The sequence below is a fragment of the Triturus cristatus genome, chromosome 1_1, assembly GCF_964204655.1.
Source record: "Triturus cristatus chromosome 1_1, aTriCri1.1, whole genome shotgun sequence".
NCBI lineage: Eukaryota > Metazoa > Chordata > Amphibia > Caudata > Salamandridae > Triturus > Triturus cristatus.
The window spans coordinates 1216141026-1216157967 of NC_140579.1; positions in this window are offsets into that span (position 1 = coordinate 1216141026).

Below are 16942 nucleotides of genomic sequence, written 5' to 3' on the forward strand. Positions count from 1 at the left end.
TGGTTTCTCTGACTCTACAGCTCTGCTGACCTGGTTCTCTGCCTCTAGAGCAGCTCTGCTGACCTGGTTCTTAGGCTCTATGTCAGCTCTGGTGACCTGGTTCTCTGGCTCTAAAGCAGCTCTGCTGACCAGGATCTAAAGCATCTCTGCTGACCTGGTTCTCTGGCTGTAGAGCAGCTCTGCTGACCTGGTTCTTAGGCTCTAGAGCAGCTTTGCTGACCTGGTTCTCTGGATCTACAACGGCTCTCCTGACCTGGTTCTCTGGCTCTAAAGCAGCTCTGCTGACCTGGCTCTAAAGCAGCTCTGCTGACCTGGTTCTCTGGCTCTAAAGCAGCTCTGCTGACCTGGTGTCTCTTGATCTAAAGCAGCTCTGCTGACCTGGTTTCTCTGGCTCTAAAGCAGCTTTGCTGACCTGGTTCTCTGGCTCTAGAGCAGCTGTACTGACCTGGTTCTTAGGCTCTAGAGCAGCTCTGCTGACCTGGTTCTTTCCCTCTTAAGCAGCTCCGCTGACCTGGTTTCTCTGGCTCTACAGCAGCTCTGCTGACCTGGTTATCTGGCTCTAGAGCAGCTCTGCTGACCTGGTTCTTAGGCTCTAGAGCAGCTCTGCTGACCTGGTTCTTAGGCTCTAGAGCAGCTCTGCTGACCTGGTTCTCTGGCTCTAAAGCAGCTCTGCTGACCCGGTTCTCGCCCTCTAAACTAGCTCTTCTGACCTGCTTTCTTTGGCTCTACGGCAGATCTGCTGACCTGGTTTCTCTGGCTCTACAGCAGCTCTGCTGACCTGGTTCTCTGGCTCTAGAGCAGCTCTGCTGACCTGGCTCTAAAGCAGCTCTGCTGACCTGCTTCTCTGGCTCTAAAGCAGCTCTGCTGACCTCGTTCTCTCCCTGTAAAGCAGCTCTGCTGACCTGGTTCTCTCCCCTTAAAGCAGCTCTGCTGACCTGGTTATCTCCCCCTAAAGCAGCTCTGCTGACCTGGTTCTCTGGCTCTAGAGCAGCTCTGCTGACCTAGTTCTTAGGCTCTAGAACAGCTCTGCTGACCTGGGTTCTCTGGCTCTACAGCAGCTCTGCTGACCTGGTTCTATGACTCTAAAGTAGCTCTGCTGACCTGGTTCTCTGGCTCTACAACAGCTCGGCTGACTAGGTCCTCTGGCTTTAGAGCAGCTCTGCTGACCTGGTTCTCTCCCTCTAAAGCAGCTCTGCTGACCTGGTTTCTCTGACTCTACAGTAGATCTGCTGACCTGGTTCTCTGCCTCTAGAGCAGCTCTGCTGACCTGGTTCTTAGGCTCTAGGTCAGCTCTGCTCACCTGGTTCCTTCCCTCTAAAGCAGCTCTGCTGACCTGGTTTCTCTAGCTCTAAAGCATCTCTGCTGACCTGGTTCTCTGGCTCTGAAGCAGCTCTGCTGACCTGGTGTCTCTGGATCTAAAGCAGCTCTGCTGACCTGGTTTCTCTGGCTCTAAAGCAGCATTGCTGACCTAGTACTCTGGCTCTAGAGCAGCTGTACTGACCTGGTTCTTAGGCTCTATAGCAGCTCTGCTGACCTGGTTCCTTCCCTCTAAAGCAGCTCTGCTGACCTGGTTTCTCTACCTCTACAGCAGCTCTGCTGACCTGGTTATCTGGCTCTAGAGTAGCTCTGCTGACCTGGTTATCTGGCTCTAGAGTAGCTCTGCTGACCTGGTTCTTAGGCTCTAGAGTAGCTCTGCTGACCTGGTTCTTAGGCTCTAGAGCAGCTCTGCTGACCTGGTTTCTCTGGCTCTAAAGCAGCATTGCTGACCTGGTACTCTGGCTCTAGAGCAGCTCTGCTCACCTGGTTCCTTCCCTCTAAAGCAGCTCTGCTGACGGGTTTCTCTAGCTCTACAGCAGCTCTTCTGACCTGGTTTCTCTGGCTCTACAGCAGAGCTGCTGACCTGGTTTCTCTGTCTCTACAGCAGCTCTGTTGACCTGGTTCTCTGGCTCTAGAGCAGCTCTGCTGACCCGGTTCTATGGCTCTAAAGCAGTTCTGCTGACCTGGTTCTCTAGCTCTAGAGAAGCTCTGCTGACCTGGCTCTAAAGCAGCTCTGCTGACCTGCTTCTCTGGCTCTAAACCAGCTCTGCTGACCTCGTTCTTTCCCTGTAAAGCAGCTCTGCTGACCTGGTTCTCTCCCCTTAAAGCAGCTCTGCTGACCTGGTTCTCTCCCTCTAAAGCAGCTCTGCTGACTTTGGTTTCTCTGGCTCTACAGCAGCTCTGCTGACCTGGTTCTCTGACTCTAGAGCAGCTCTGCTGACCTGGTTATCTGGCTCTAGAGCAGCTCTGCTGACCTGGTTCTTTGGCTCTAAAGCAGCCCTGCTGACGTAGTTCTCTGGCTCTAGAGCAGCTCTGCTGACCTGGCTCTCTGGCTCTAAAGCAGCTCTGCTGACCTGGTTTCTCTGGCTCTACAGCAGCTCAGCTGTCCTGGTTCTCTCCCTTTAGAGCAGCTCTGCTGACCTGGTTCTCTCCCTCTAAAGCAGCTCTGCTGACTTGGTTTCTCTGGCTCTAAAGCAGCTTTGATGACCTGGTTCTTAGGCTCTAGAGCAGCTCTGCTGTCCTGGTTCTCTGGCTCTAAAGCAGCTCAACTGACCTGGTTCTCTCCCTCTAAAGCAGCGCTGCTGACCTGGTTTCTCTGGCTCTACTGCAGCTCTGCTGACCTGGTTGTCTGGCTCTAGAGCAGCTCTGCTGATCTAGTTCTTAGGCTCTATAGCAGCTCTGCTGACCTGGTTTCTTTGGCTCTACAGGAGATCTGCTGACCTGGTTTCTCTGGCTCTACAGCAGCTCTGCTGACCTGGATCTCTGGCTCTAGAGCAGCTCTGCTGACCTAGTTCTTAGGCTCTAGAACAGCTCTGCTGAGCTCGTTCTCTGGCTCTAAAGCAGCTCTGCTGATCTAGTTCTCTCCCTCTAAAGCAGCGCTGCTGACCTGGTTCTCTCCCTCTAAAGCAGCTCTGCTGACTTGGTTTCTCTGGCTCTACAGCAGCTCTGCTGACCTACTTCTCGGGCTCTAAAGCAGCTCTGCTGACCTGCTTTTTAGGCTCTAGAGCAGCTCTGCTGACCTGGTCCTCTGGCTCTAAAGCAGCTCTGCTGACCTGGTTCTCTCCCGCTAGAGCAGCTCTGCTGACCTGGTTCTCTGGATCTAGAGCAGCTCTGCTTACCTGGTTCTCTGGCTGTAGAGCAGCTCTGCTGACCTGGTTCTTAGGCTCTAGAGCAGCGTTGCTGACCTGGTTCTCTGGCTGTAGAGCAGCTCTGCTGACCTGGTTCTTAGGCTCTAGAGCAGCTCTGCTGACCTGATTCTCTGGCTCTAAAGCAGCTCTGCTGACCTTGCCCTAAAGCAGCTCTGCTGACCTGGTTCTCTGGCTCTAAAGCAGCTCTGCTGACCTGGTGTCTCTGGATCTAAAGCAGCTCTTCTGACCTTGTTTCTCTGGCTCTAAAGCAGCTTTGCTGACCTGGTTCTCTGGCTCTAGAGCAGCTGTACTGACCTGGTTCTTAGGCTCTAGAGCAGCTCTGCTGACCTGGTTCTTTCCCTCTAAAGCAGCTCTGCTGACCTGGTTTCTCTGGCTCTACAGCAGCTCTGCTGACCTGGTTATCTGGCTCTAAAGCAGCTCTGCTGACCTGGTTCTTAGGCTCTAGAGCAGCTCTGCTGACCTGGTTCTTAAGCTCTAGAGCAGCTCTGCTGACCTGGTTCTCTGGCTCTTAAGCAGCTCTGCTGACCCGGTTCTCTCCCTCTAAAGCAGCTCTTCTGACCTTGGCTCTACAGGAGATCTGCTGACCTGGTTTCTCTGGCTCTACAGCAGCTCTGCTGACCTGGTTTCTCTGGCTCTACAGCAGCTCTGATGACCTAGTTGTTAGGCTCTAGAACAGCTCTGCTGAGCTCGTTCTCTGGCTCTACAACGGCTCTGCTGACCTGGTTCTCTGGCTCTAAAGCAGCTCTGCTGACCCGGTTCTATGGCTCTAAAGCAGTTCTGCTGACCTGGTTCTCTGGCTCTAGAGCAGCTCTGCTGACCTGGCTCTAAAGCAGCTCTGCAGACCTGCTTCTCTGGCTCTAAAGCAGCTCTGCTGACTTCGTTCTCTCCCTGTAAAGCAGCTCTGCTGACCTGGTTCTCTCCCTTTAAAGCAGCTCTGCTGACCTGGTTCTCTCCCCTTAAAGCAGCTCTGCTGACCTGGTTCTCTCCCTCTACAGCAGCTCTTCTGGCCTGGTTTCTCTGGCTCTACAGCAGATCTGCTGACCTCATTTCTCTGGCTCTACAGCAGCTCTGTTGACCTGGTTCTCTGGCTCTAGAGCAGCTCTGCTGACCTAGTTCTTAGGCTCTAGAACAGCTCTGTTGACCTGGTTCTCTGGCTCTACAACGGCTCTGCTGGCCTGGTTCTCTGGCTCTAAAGCAGCTCTGCTGACCCGGTTCTATGGCTCTAAAGCAGTTCTGCTGACCTGGTTCTCTGGCTCTAGAGCAGCTCTGCTGACCTGGTTCTAAAGCAGCTCTGCTGACCTGCTTCTCTGGCTCTAAACCAGCTCTGCTGACCTTGTTCTCTCCCTGTAAAGCAGCTCTGCTGACCTGGTTCTCTCCCCTTAAAGCAGCTCTGCTGACCTGGTTCTCTCCCTCTAAAGCAGCTCTGCTGACTTGGTTCCTCTGGCTCTACAGCAGCTCTGCTGACCTGGTGTTATGGCTCTAGAGCAGCTCTGCTGACCTGGTTCTATGGCTCTAAAGCAGCTCTGCTGACGTAGGTCTCTGGCTCTAGAGAAGCTCTGCTGACCTGGTTCTCTGGCTTTATAGCAGCTCTGCTGACCTAGTTTCTCTGGCTCTACAGCAGCTCGGCTGTACTGGTTCTCTGCCTCTAGAGCAGCTCTGCTGTCCTGGTTCTCTGCCTCGAGAGCAGCTCTGCTGACCTGCGTCTTAGGCTCTAGAGCAGTTCTGCTGTCCTGGTTCTCTGGCTCTAGAGCAGCTCTGCTGACCTGGTCCTCTGGCTCTACAACAGCTCTGCTGACCTGGTTCTATGGCTCTAATGCAGCTCTGCTGACCTGGTTTCTCTGGCTCTACAGCAGATCAGCTGACCTGGTCCTCTGGCTCTAGAGCAGCTCTGCTGACCTGGTTCTCTCCCTCTAAAGCAGCTCAGCTGACCTGGTTTCTCTGACTCTACAGCAGCTCTGCTGACCTGGTTCTCTGCCTCTAGTGCAGCTCTGCTGACCTGGTTCTTAGGCGCTAGGTCAGCTATGGTGACCTGGTTCTCTGGCTCTAAAGCAGCTCTACTGACCAGGTTCTAAAGCATCTCTGCTGACCTGTTTCTCTGGCTCTAAAGCAGCTCTGCTGACCTCGTTCTCTGGTTCTAAAGCAGCTTTGCTGACCTGGTTCTCTGACTATAGAGGTGTGGCTCACTGGTTAGAGGAAGCAGACCCAGAAGCAGAGGACGGCCCAGGACCAGGGTTCAATCCCCGACGCGGCATAGTCGTGGACCAGGGCCAGCGGACTCGATAATTCTCGCTTGGTGCCTACTCTAACCAGGGATCACACTCGGCGACTCTGGGCATTAGCTTGCCTCATCTCCACAACGGCCCCCCACATTCGCCGGGGATGCCTGGTTTCACCTTGGAGATACCCAGGAGGGACCATCTCACAGGGATAGCCAGGACGGGTTCCCCAGTGGTCTACAGCGCCAGGACGCCTCAGGGCAGCAGTGCGCTTTACAAGACACATACATTTACATTTACATTTACATTTACTATAGAGCAGCTGTGCTGACCTGGTTATTGGGCTCTAGAGCAGCTCTGCTGTCCTGGTTCTTAGGCTCTAGAGCAGCTCTGCTGACCTGGTTCTCTCCCTCTAAAGCAGCTCTGCTGATCTGGTTTCTCTGGCTCTACAGCAGCTCTGCTGACCTGGTTATCTGGCTCTAGAGCAGCTCTGCTGACCTGGTTCTTAGGCTATAGAGCAGCTCTGCTGACCTGGTTCTTAGGCTCTAGAGCAGCTCTGCTGACCTGGTTCTCTGGCTCTAAAGCAGCTCTGCTGATCTGGTTCTCTGGCTCTAGAGCAGCAATGCTTTCCTGCTTCTTAGGCTCAAATGCAGGTCTTCTGACCAGGTTTCTCTGGTTCTACAGCAGCTCTGCTGACCTAGTTCTCGGGCTCTAAAGCAGCTCTGCTGACCTGCTTTTTAGACTCTAGAGCAGCTCTGCTGACCTGGTCCTCTGGCTCTAAAGCAGCTCTGCTGACCTGTTTCTCTCCTCTAGAGCAGCTCTGCTGACCCGGTTCTCTGGCTCTAGAGCGGCTCTGCTGACCTGGTTCTCTGGCTGTAGAGCAGATCTGCTGACCTGGTTCTTAGGCTCTAGAGCAGCTTTGCTGACCTGGTTCTCTGGCTGTAGAGCAGCTCTGCTGACCTGGTTCTTAGGCTCTAGAGCAGCTCTGCTGACCTGGTTCTCTGCCTCTAGAGCAGCTCTGCTGACCCGGTTCTTAGGCTCTATGTCAGTTCTGGTGACCTGGTTCTCTGGCTCTAAAGCAGCTCTGCTGACCAGGTTCTAAAGCATCGTTGCTGACCTGGTTCTCTGGCTCTAAAGCAGCTCTGCTGACCTGGTTCTCTGGCTCTGAAGCAGCTCTGCTGACCTGGTTCTCTGGCTGTAGAGCAGCTCTGCTGACCTGGTTCTTAGGCTCTAGAGCAGCTTTGCTGACCTGGTTCTCTGGATCTACAACGGCTCTCCTGACCTGATTCTCTGGCTTTAAAGCAGGTCTGCTGACCTGGCTCTAAAGCAGCTCTCCTGACCTGGTTCTCTGGCTCTAAAGCAGCTCTGCTGACCTGGTGTCTCTGGATCTAAAGCAGCTCTGCTGACCTGGTTTCTCTGGCTCTAAAGCAGCTTTGCTGACCTGGTTCTCTGGCTCTAGAGCAGCTGTACTGACCTGGTTCTTAGGCTCTAGAGCAGCTCTCCTGACCTGGTTCTTTCCCTCTAAAGCAGCTGTGCTGACCTGGTTTCTCTGGCTCTACAACACCTCTGCTGACCTGGTTCTTAGGCTCTAGAGCAGCTCTGCTGACCTGATTCTCTGGCTCTAAAGCAGCTCTGCTGACCCGGTTCTCTCCCTCTAAACTAGCTCTTCTGACCTGGTTTCTTTGGCTCTACGGCAGATCTGCTGACCTGTTTCTCTGGCTCTAGAGCAGCTCTGCTGACCTAGTTCTTAGGCTCTAGAACAGCTCTGCTGTAGGAGAGTAGGATCTGCACTTGTGTTGCCCCCACTTTTTTTCTGATGTATACACTGGTTTCTGGCTATAGTCTGGCTGGGTCCCTGCTAATCAGGGCCCCAGTCTAACTGATCTCTCTAAACAACTTGGTGTGCATATTAGATGCACTAGTGATTGGATACTGTGGTACCTTATGAGCCCCTAGTATATGGTACCTAGGGCATTGGTACTTCACAGGCCTACCAGGGGCTGCAGCATGTATTATGCCACCCCTGGGAAGCACTCACAATCTGACACTACAGGCCTGCTACTGCAGCCTGTGTGAGGTAGTGTTAGCACTCCTCACAGAGGTATAGGTTCCTATATCTCACCAGACACACACATATAAACCTCTCAGTCACCCCTATGGTAGGCCCTATCAATCCCAAGGGCAGGGTGCATGGTTTACTATGTGAGGGGGTGCTTCTGCCTGAGCAGGACCCCTCTGCAGCTGGCAGAGTCTATTCTCTGCTGTTGTTTGTGGATGCGGTTAAACCATATACTCTTAAGTGCATTACAACCTCACGGTAAATGCTAACTTTGGAATGACTGCATCAAAATATGTCGTGTTTGGTCTCAAACAACTTGGAATCCTACCCCCACACCAGTAACTGGTGTGGGAGTAGGATCCCACCCTTCTAGAGGGGACGACATGTACCCACTGTACTACACGGTAGAAATCTTTCAGAGCTCTGGCATCACAAAATGGATGCCACCAGCACAGACACCGGGCTGCCCTCCTGCTGCTGACCGAAACTCGAAGTGGAGGGAGCCCAACAAAGGGTTTCCTGTCACAGGGAGGTGTCACCACCTCCCAGACAGGATTTAGTGTATTGGAGCTGGGTGGGTGCACTCTTAGAGTGCTTTGAAGTCCTGCACTGGGGGAGCAGTAGGCTCCTCTGTGCATATGCCAGCTCAAACCGGTTCAGGGGCTACCTGCCCCTGCTCTGGTGAGAAACTGGACAAAGGGAAGTGGGTGTAACCACCCACTACCCTGACCCTCCTAGAGGAGTGGTCATAGAGCTAGTCCCTCCCATCTTTTCACTATAAGATACCACACATTGCCAATGCAATTTAGATTACACCTGGACGACGCTCAACTAAGAAGAATCCTGGCCCTTCGATGTTCCACTATCTCTGGAAGACTGAAGAATCTCCCTTGGAGTCAAGGAGTGACTCCCCTGCTTGGCAGGCACCAAAACTCTCTATAACGGTTGCAAACTTTACCGCTCACGCCGGAGCCCGAAGTCCCTGCGTCCCCTGATGTAGATTTCCTGACCTCTCGATGGCCATTTTGAGTCCCCAGCGAAGCTGTGGCATCTGGACCCCACGAGTGACGAGGAACAGCAATACCAGGGAACTGTGCACTGATTTCGAGTGCAAGCCCTAAACTACATCCAACGAAGGTGTGCTTTGGACCACGTGTTGTCCAAGTCCCTAGCAGGTCTAGTACCGAATTTCAGCGGCCTACCCCATCCCGAGTGACCGTGGGCTGTTGTTAAACTTTTCTTGCAAAGGCATCTTCGCGGTTGCTTGCCTGTTGGCTAGTAACTCACCTGAAGACTTCCACATCGATTCCAAGGGCTCGCCTGATTGCTCTGGGCCTGCCCTCACTTACCCTTGCTGGGTAAGTCCATCAGACCTTGCTGGTCTGCACCATTGCCAATCTTCACTCCACACAAGACTTGCGGCTACCAAGGCTTGTTGGCTCCAATCCGGGTGCCGATACCGTCGACAGCTGCAGACGTTGTGGGACCTCCCGAGTCCAGCTGCTGGTCACCGTCGAGCCTTCCTGGACCTCGTGAGTGAAGAGACATTGGTTCCTCTACCAAGTCACAAGAGATCACCTATTTTCCGTTCACGTTACACTGGGTCGTTTGCCAAGCAACCACTCCTGGCACCCGGGCACTGATATAGTCACGCCGCATCGACTTAGTTAACCTGCACTCACTGGCCGGATTTGGACCTTATACAGTGAATTGAATCTTATTTTATGAATCACAAGTGTGCTTCTCACTGTACCACCCACCAGTACATGTATTGTATGCCTCCTGGCATGTTTAACCGCTGGTTCTGTTTTCTGTTTTCTTTTTCCCTTTTGGTCTACAGGTCTCTGTACATCCCAGTACCAGTTCTTAATTAATTAACCTTTACCGTTTTTAGCAACTAGTGCTATACGGTAGTGCACTCACCTCACACTCACTTGGTCCTGACGAAGTGCCATTGACCCCTTCTGGGGCAGTTGGGGCACGAAACATGTTGACCACACCCACACTTGATTAGCCCTTATGGAACATTAATTCCTACACAGGGCTTCTACATATTTTTATTAGGGCTGGAGCTACCTCAATAATTAAAACTTGAATTTAGTAGGACGGCTCTAAAACCTTTTTTACTTATCCCACTCCTTGTGCACTACCCAGCCCTCACAACCACACGCACCCATACGGCTTCTTCAAAAGATCCCCGATAAAGAACCCCGGTTTCGGGAGCCCATCAGGCATTGCAGTGGTGGCCTGACGAGGGGCAAATGCCCAAATGATGAAGAATGACATCCCTTGGGGTGTGTGAGGGCATTTCGAAGAAAGATCTGTTCTCCCCCTTCCTCTCTTTCCCCCCCCCCGGTCCTAGACAGGTACCCCTAGGAACTGCTCATTCCTTATACAATACTTCCTTGGGGCCTACGAGCAGGACCTTATAAACTTGGCTCCGTGTCCCTCTTTGGTTTAAAAAAAAAAAAAAAAAAAAAAATGAAGAGACAAAACACCATCACTGACCTGAAGAGACGCGACAGCTGTGGTCATCCATCTTGCTGGCCACCGGTCACTGGCAAGTGACTCTGAACTCTGTCCCCTCAATTTCTAGGTCTTCTGCAACTCTAATCCATCGTCGGATTCGAACGGACACCTCTCCAGTCGTCACAAGCAGCAAGTATCCAGTGATCTCCATTGGAAACAGCATCGCGACCCGACACCAAAGGACACCTATGCACCCGGCTTCCCTGGGTGAGGTAACTCGTGCACTCCGGTGCCCAAGTGTGTGTCGGCTCTCAAAATACTTACCCTGTAAGTTGCTTGCCTGTTGACTTTTGCGAAGTGCCCTAGAACTGTAAAATATAAACCGCGACATTTGCCGTTGAAACGCATTGAAAACCCGCGTGTGTGTTTAGACACTGCACGCAACTCCTGTGGGCTGATTACTTACCTGCTAACACTGCAGAAGTGAAGCCCCAGCGATTCCCAAGGCCCTAGGCCTCTTACTTTTGCAAGTCGAGTTTGTTAACCCATTATTTTAGTATATGGTCTGGTACGCCCCTAGGGCTACAGCCATATTTGTGCTTAATTTATTGAGAACTGTTGATCTTTTGACTGTTTACCTGGCTCTAATCTCATAAAGAGATTAGTAGAGTATATTTAGAAATAAATACATATATATTTGATATATATACCTGTGTGGTGTCTTTTCATTTGATAATTCAAGAGATTATAAGGTAAAACAAGCTGCTTTACATTCCTCAGAGACTTAGCCTGAAGGCTGCTCTCCACAGCTACCACTAGGATAGCTTTCTTTAAAAGGTTGTCTTTAAACCTATCTACCAAGAGTCGAATTGGACTGGTGCAAGGTGGCCACTATAACTAGTGACCAGCATATGCCAGGCCAACTTCTCACATTGGTGGGCAGCGTGTGGGATTCCAGCTTGCCATTGTTTTACCAGAAAATCTCTATTTGATTTACTAACGCCACTTAAGGTACTCAAGGTACATATAAAGTCAAGCTAGTATCAATAAGTTCTACTGAACTTAGAGCTGTTTGTGAAGGGACAAGCACACCCTTGCTACAGCTCAAGCTAGGTCCAGTAGGCCTCAACTAGTGTAGGTAGTACAAAACTGCACAACACTAGTATGTCTCACCATGGTGGAGCCAGTGGGTCCACCCCATCTCAGTACAAAGATATAGCCTACACTGAACTGAAGGCCTTATGCTTTGAAAGAAATCTGAGGGTGGGCAGGAGTCCCTCATCACAACACCTGATAGATCTGTTAGTAGCAGATGACCTGAGACAAGCTCTAGGAGCAAGTGGGTCTGCATCAGGGGGTGGTTCAAACATAGTCTCTGGGTCTGATGATGAAAATCAAGATGACCTGGAGTCTTTGGTTGAAGGGCCAGACCCAGAGGGGTCTGAAGAGAATAGAGGAAATCTCCCTAAGAGAGCTGACAGAGTGGGAGACAGGCCTAGGTCCCTCTCAAGGGACTCTGATAGGTCATATCACTCTGGAAGAGAATCTATTCCACAGAGGAACTCCAACTTTCCCAGGGAGACCTCCTCTGAAAGAAGGTTCAAGATGCTCCAGTATGAGGAAGCTAGGCTTCCCTCAGAACCAAGCAATTGGCCTTAGATAGGGAAGCCTTCGAGCTCCAAAGAGCTTCAAAGAAGGAAGGGTTAGATACCCCTGGTGGCAGCAACAGTGTCCCTAGAGGCAGAGATTACATGCCAGATCATAGGAACCTGTCCAAGGTTGTTCCTCCCTACCAGAGTGGGGATGATATCCACAAATGGATAACTGCTATGGAGAGGGCCTGTAAAGTTCAACAGGTCCCCCAGAAACAGTGGGCAGCAATCTTGTGGCTCTCCTTTTCAGACAAAGGGAGAGACAAGCTCCTCACTGTTAGAGAAGAGGATGCTAATGATTATGAAGCCCTGAAGAGTGCCTTGATAGATGGGTTTGGCTTAACCACTGAACAGTACAGGTTGAAGTTCAGAGACACCCAGAAAGCACAGACTCAGGATTGGACTTACTTTGTTGATTGTGCAACCAAGGCTCTAGAAGGTTGGCTGGTGGGTAGTAGAATAACTGACTTTAAGGGATTGTATAATCGTATAATGAGAGAACAGATCCTTAATAATTGCCAGAACCAGTTGTTGCATCAGTACCTGGTGGACTCTGATCTGACCTCTCCCCAAGAATTGGGAAAGAAGGCAGACAAATAGGTCAGAACCAGGATGAGGCAGAAAAACCAGAACCAAGGTGGTGACACTAAGAAGCAAGATCCTAAAGGCTCAGATAAGGGTGGGGATAAATCTAAAGATCAGAAGTCTTCACAAGGGCCCCAAAAATCTGCATCTGGTGGGGAGTCACAATCTGCAAAGGGAAAAGGCCAAAAGAAGCCCTGGTGCAAATTCTGTAAACAGAAAGGGCACTGGACTTCTGACTGTACAAAGTCCAAAGACCAAACCACCACCACTCCAGCCCCTAAGGCAACTGTTCCCCCTAGTGCAGCAAGTGGTGGAGGTAATACTCAGAATAAGGGTGTAGTAGGGTTGACCCTGGGTTCTGATGTGGACTCTGGCCTAGTCAGAGTACCAACACAGGCAATGCTAGTTTGTGAGGGAGACCTTGATATGTCCGTCTTAGTGAGCCCCAGTAATCTGGGCAAATACAAACAGCAGCCTATCATAAATGGCAAACAGGATTTGGCATTTAGGGACACAGGTGCTAGTGTCACCATGGTGACAGAGGACCTAGTGGACCCTACACAGATCATCCTGAGTGAAATGTACCAGGTAACCAATGCAAGCAACACCAGGACCAACCATAGCCTGGCTGTTGTGAATTTCTCCTGGGGAGGGGTAACTGGCCTCAAAAAGGTAGTAGTCAGTGCAGACCATCCTGTCGAATGTTTGTTGGGCAATGATCTAGAGACTTCAGCCTGGTCTGAAGTAGAATTATGGACTCATGCTGAGATGTTGGGCATACCTGCAGAGGTATTTTTTTCTGTGACCAGGTCACAAGCCAAAATGCATAAAGCTGAACCAGCTCTGGATCCTGAAACTATGGACCAGGTGCTACCCAAGAGGAAGAGCAGTAGGGTTAAGGCTGGGCCTTCCCCTCTGTCTCACATCTCAGATTCCTCTCCTGAGGGAGGAGAAGCAGAGCCTGTAGAAGGAACTGCCCCAGAGGAACTTGAGCCTGGTCAGGTTGAGTTCTTGGGGGCAGGGGGCCCTTCCAGGGAAGATCTGAGCAAAGAGCAACAGTGCTGCTCCACTCTTGAACCCCTCAGACAGCTGGCTGCTGCTGAGGCTGCTGGGAGTGCTAGTGGGTTCCATAAGGTTTATTGGGATGAGGGGCTCCTATATTCTGAGGCTAGAGATCCTACCCCTGGAGCCACCAGGAGGCTGGTAATTCCTCAGAAGTTTAGGGGGTTCCTCTTGACCCTAGCACATGATATCCCATTGGCAGGACACTTGGGCCAAAACAAGACCTGGGACAGGCTTGTACCACATTTTCATTGGCCACACATGTCTGAAGACACAAAGGAGTTTTGTCGCTCCCGTGTCACTTGTCAAGCCAGTGGCAAGACAGGTGGCACCACAAAGGCCCCCCTGATACCACTACCTGTGGTGGGGGTTCCCTTTGAAAGGGTAGGGATTGACATTGTTGGTCCCCTTGACCCACCAACAGCATCTGGGCACAGATTTATACTGGTGGTAGTGGATCATGCCACCAGGTATCCAGAAGCTATACCCCTAAGGACTACCACAGCTCCTGTGGTAGCAAGAGCCCTCATTGGAGTTTTCTCCAGAGTGGGTTTCCCAAAGGAGGTCATCTCTGACAGAGGTTCTAACTTTATGTCAGGATATCTAACTGCAATATGGAAGGAGTGTGGTGTAAACTACAAATTCACTACTCGCTATCACCCACAATGCAATGGGTTAGTTGAGAGATTCAACAAAACCCTAAAGGGAATGATTAAAGGACTCCCAGAGAAGCTTAGGTGAAAATGGGACCTTTTACTTCCCTGCCTTCTGTTTGCATACAGGGAGGTTCCTCAGAAGGGGGTTGGCTGCAGCCCTTTTGAACTTCTGTTTGGGCACCCTGTTAGAGGACCATTGTGTCTGGTGAAAGAGGGATGGGAGTTACCTCTCAAACCTCCCAAACAAGATGTAGTGGACTATGTACTTGGTCTCCGCTCCAGGATGGCTGAGTACATGAAGAAGGCCAGTAAAAACCTTGAGGCAAGCCAAGTACTCCAAAAAGCTTGGCATGACCAAAAGGCTGTCTTGACTGTTTACCAGCCAGGCCAGAAAGTGTGGGTGTTGGAGCCTGTGGCCCCAGCAGCTCTCCAGGACAAATGGAGGGCCCCCATACAATTGTTGAAAAGAAGGGAGAGGTCACCTACTTGGTAGATCTTGGCACTCCCAGGAGCCCCCTTAGGGTGCTCCATGTCAACAGACTTAAAGCATATGTGGACAGGGTTGACATGAGCTTGCTCATGGCAACTGATGAGGACCAGGAGGAGGAGCGTGACCCTCTCCCTGACCTGCTCTCACAGAACCCTGAAGATGGGTCAGTTGATGGTGTTGCTTTGGCAAGCAGCCTCACTGAACATCAACAAACTGAATGTAGACAAGTGCTACAGCAGTTTAGACATATGTTTAGCCTGACCCCAAGTCAGACTTCCTGGTGCACCCATGAGGTGGACACTGGAGACAGTCTGCCTGTAAAGAGTAAAATCTACAGGCAACCTGACCATGTCAGGGACTGTATCAGGACTGAAGTCCAGAAAATGTTGGAGCTAGGTGTTATTGAGCCCTCAGATAGCCCTTGGGCTAGCCCAGTAGTACTTGTCCCAAAACCTCACACCCAGGGCGGTAAGAAAGAGATGAGGTTTTGTGTTGACTACAGGGGCCTCAATGCAGTCACCAGGACTGATGCCTACCCCATCCGAAGGGCAGATGAACTAATAGACACTTTGGCCTCAGCCAAGTATCTCAGTACATTTGACCTTACAGCAGGCTATTGGCAAATCAAGTTAGCTGATATTGCCAAGGCTAAAACAGCATTTTCGACCCCGGGTGGGCACTATCACTTTGTGGTAATGCCCTTCGGTTTGAAGAATGCACCTGCCACATTTCAGAGGTTGGTGAATAAAGTTCTGACTGGTATGGAAACCTATTGCTCAGCATATCTTGATGATATTGCTGTCTATATTTCCACCTGGCAGGATCACCAGGTCCACCTCAGGAATGTACTGGAGGCCCTGCAGAAAGCAGGCCTCACAATCAAGGCCACTAAGTGCCAGATAGGACCGAGTCAGGTTGTGTACCTGGGCCACCTTGTAGGTGGAGGCCAGGTTCAACCATTGCAGAGCAAGATCCAGACCATAATGGACTGGGTAGCTCCAACCACTCAGACACAGGTGAGAGCCTTCTTGGGCCTGACTGGGTATTACAGGAGGTTTGTTAAGGGATATGGATCTATAGTGAGCCCCTTGAATGATCTTACCTCCAAGAAAATGCCAAAAAAGGTTCAGTGGACAGCTAGCTGTCAAAAGGCATTTGATGACCTCAAGCAGGCAATGTGCACTGCCCCCATCTTACAGAGTCCAGATCACAAAGAAGAAGTTCATTGTCCAAACAGATGCTTCAGAGCTGGGTGTGGGAGCTGTACTGTCTCAACTTAATAATGAAGGTCAAGACCAGCCAGTAGCTTTTATAAGCAGAAGGCTGACCCCTAGAGAGAAACGTTCGTCAGCTATTGAGAGGGAGGCCTTTGCTGTGGTTTGGGCCCTGAAGAAGCTGAGGCCATACTTGTTTGGCACTCACTTCATAGTTCAGACTGAACATAAGCCCCTCCTATGGCTCAAACAGATGAACAGTGAAAATCCTAAACTGCTCAGGTGGTCCATTTCCCTACAGGGGATGGACTATACAGTGGAACATAGACCTGGGACCCAACATGACAATGCAGATGGACTCTCAAGGTATTTCCACTTAGAACATGAAGACTCAACTGGTCAAGGTTAGTTTAATGTCCCTGCGTTTGGGGGGGGGGGGGGGGTTGTGTAGGAGAGTAGGATCTGCACTTGTGTTGCCCCCAGTTTTTTTCTGATGTATACACTGGTTTCTGGCTATAGTCTGGCTGGGTCCCTGCTAATCAGGGCCCCAGTCTAACTGATCTCTCTAAACAACTTGGTGTGCATATTAGATGCACTAGTGATTGGATACTGTGGTACCTTATGAGCCCCTAGTCTATGGTACCTTAGGTACCTAGGGCATTGGTACTTCACAGACCTACCAGGGGCTGCAGCATGTATTATGCCACCCCTGGGAAGCACTCACAATTTGACACCACAGGCCTGCTACTGCAGCCTGTGTGAGGTAGTGTTAGCACTCCTCACAGAGGTATAGGTTCCTATATCTCACCATACACACACATATAAACCTATCAGTCACCCCTATGGTAGGCCCTATCAATCCCAAGGGCAGGGTGCATGGTTTACTATGTGAGGGGCTGCTTCTGCCTGAGCAGGACCCCTCTGCAGCTGGCAGAGTCTATTCTCTGCTGCTGTTTGTGGATGCGGTTAAACCATATACTCTTAAGTGCATTATAACCTCGCAGTAAATGCTAACTTTGGAATGACTGTATCAAAACATGTCGTGTTTGGTGTCAAACAACTTGGAATCCTACCCCCACACCAGTAACAGGTGTGGGAGTAGGATCCCACCCTTCTAGAGGGGACGACATGTACCCACTATACTACACGGTAGAAATCTTTCAGAGCCCTGGCATCACAAAATGGATGCCACCAGCACAGACACCGGGCTGCCCTCCTGCTGCTGACCAAAACTCGCAGTGGAGGGAGCCCAACAAAGGGTTTCCTGTCACAGGGAGGTGTCACCACCTCCCAGACAGGATTTAGTGTATTGGAGCTGGGAGGGTGCACTCTTAGAGTGATTTGAAGTCCTGCA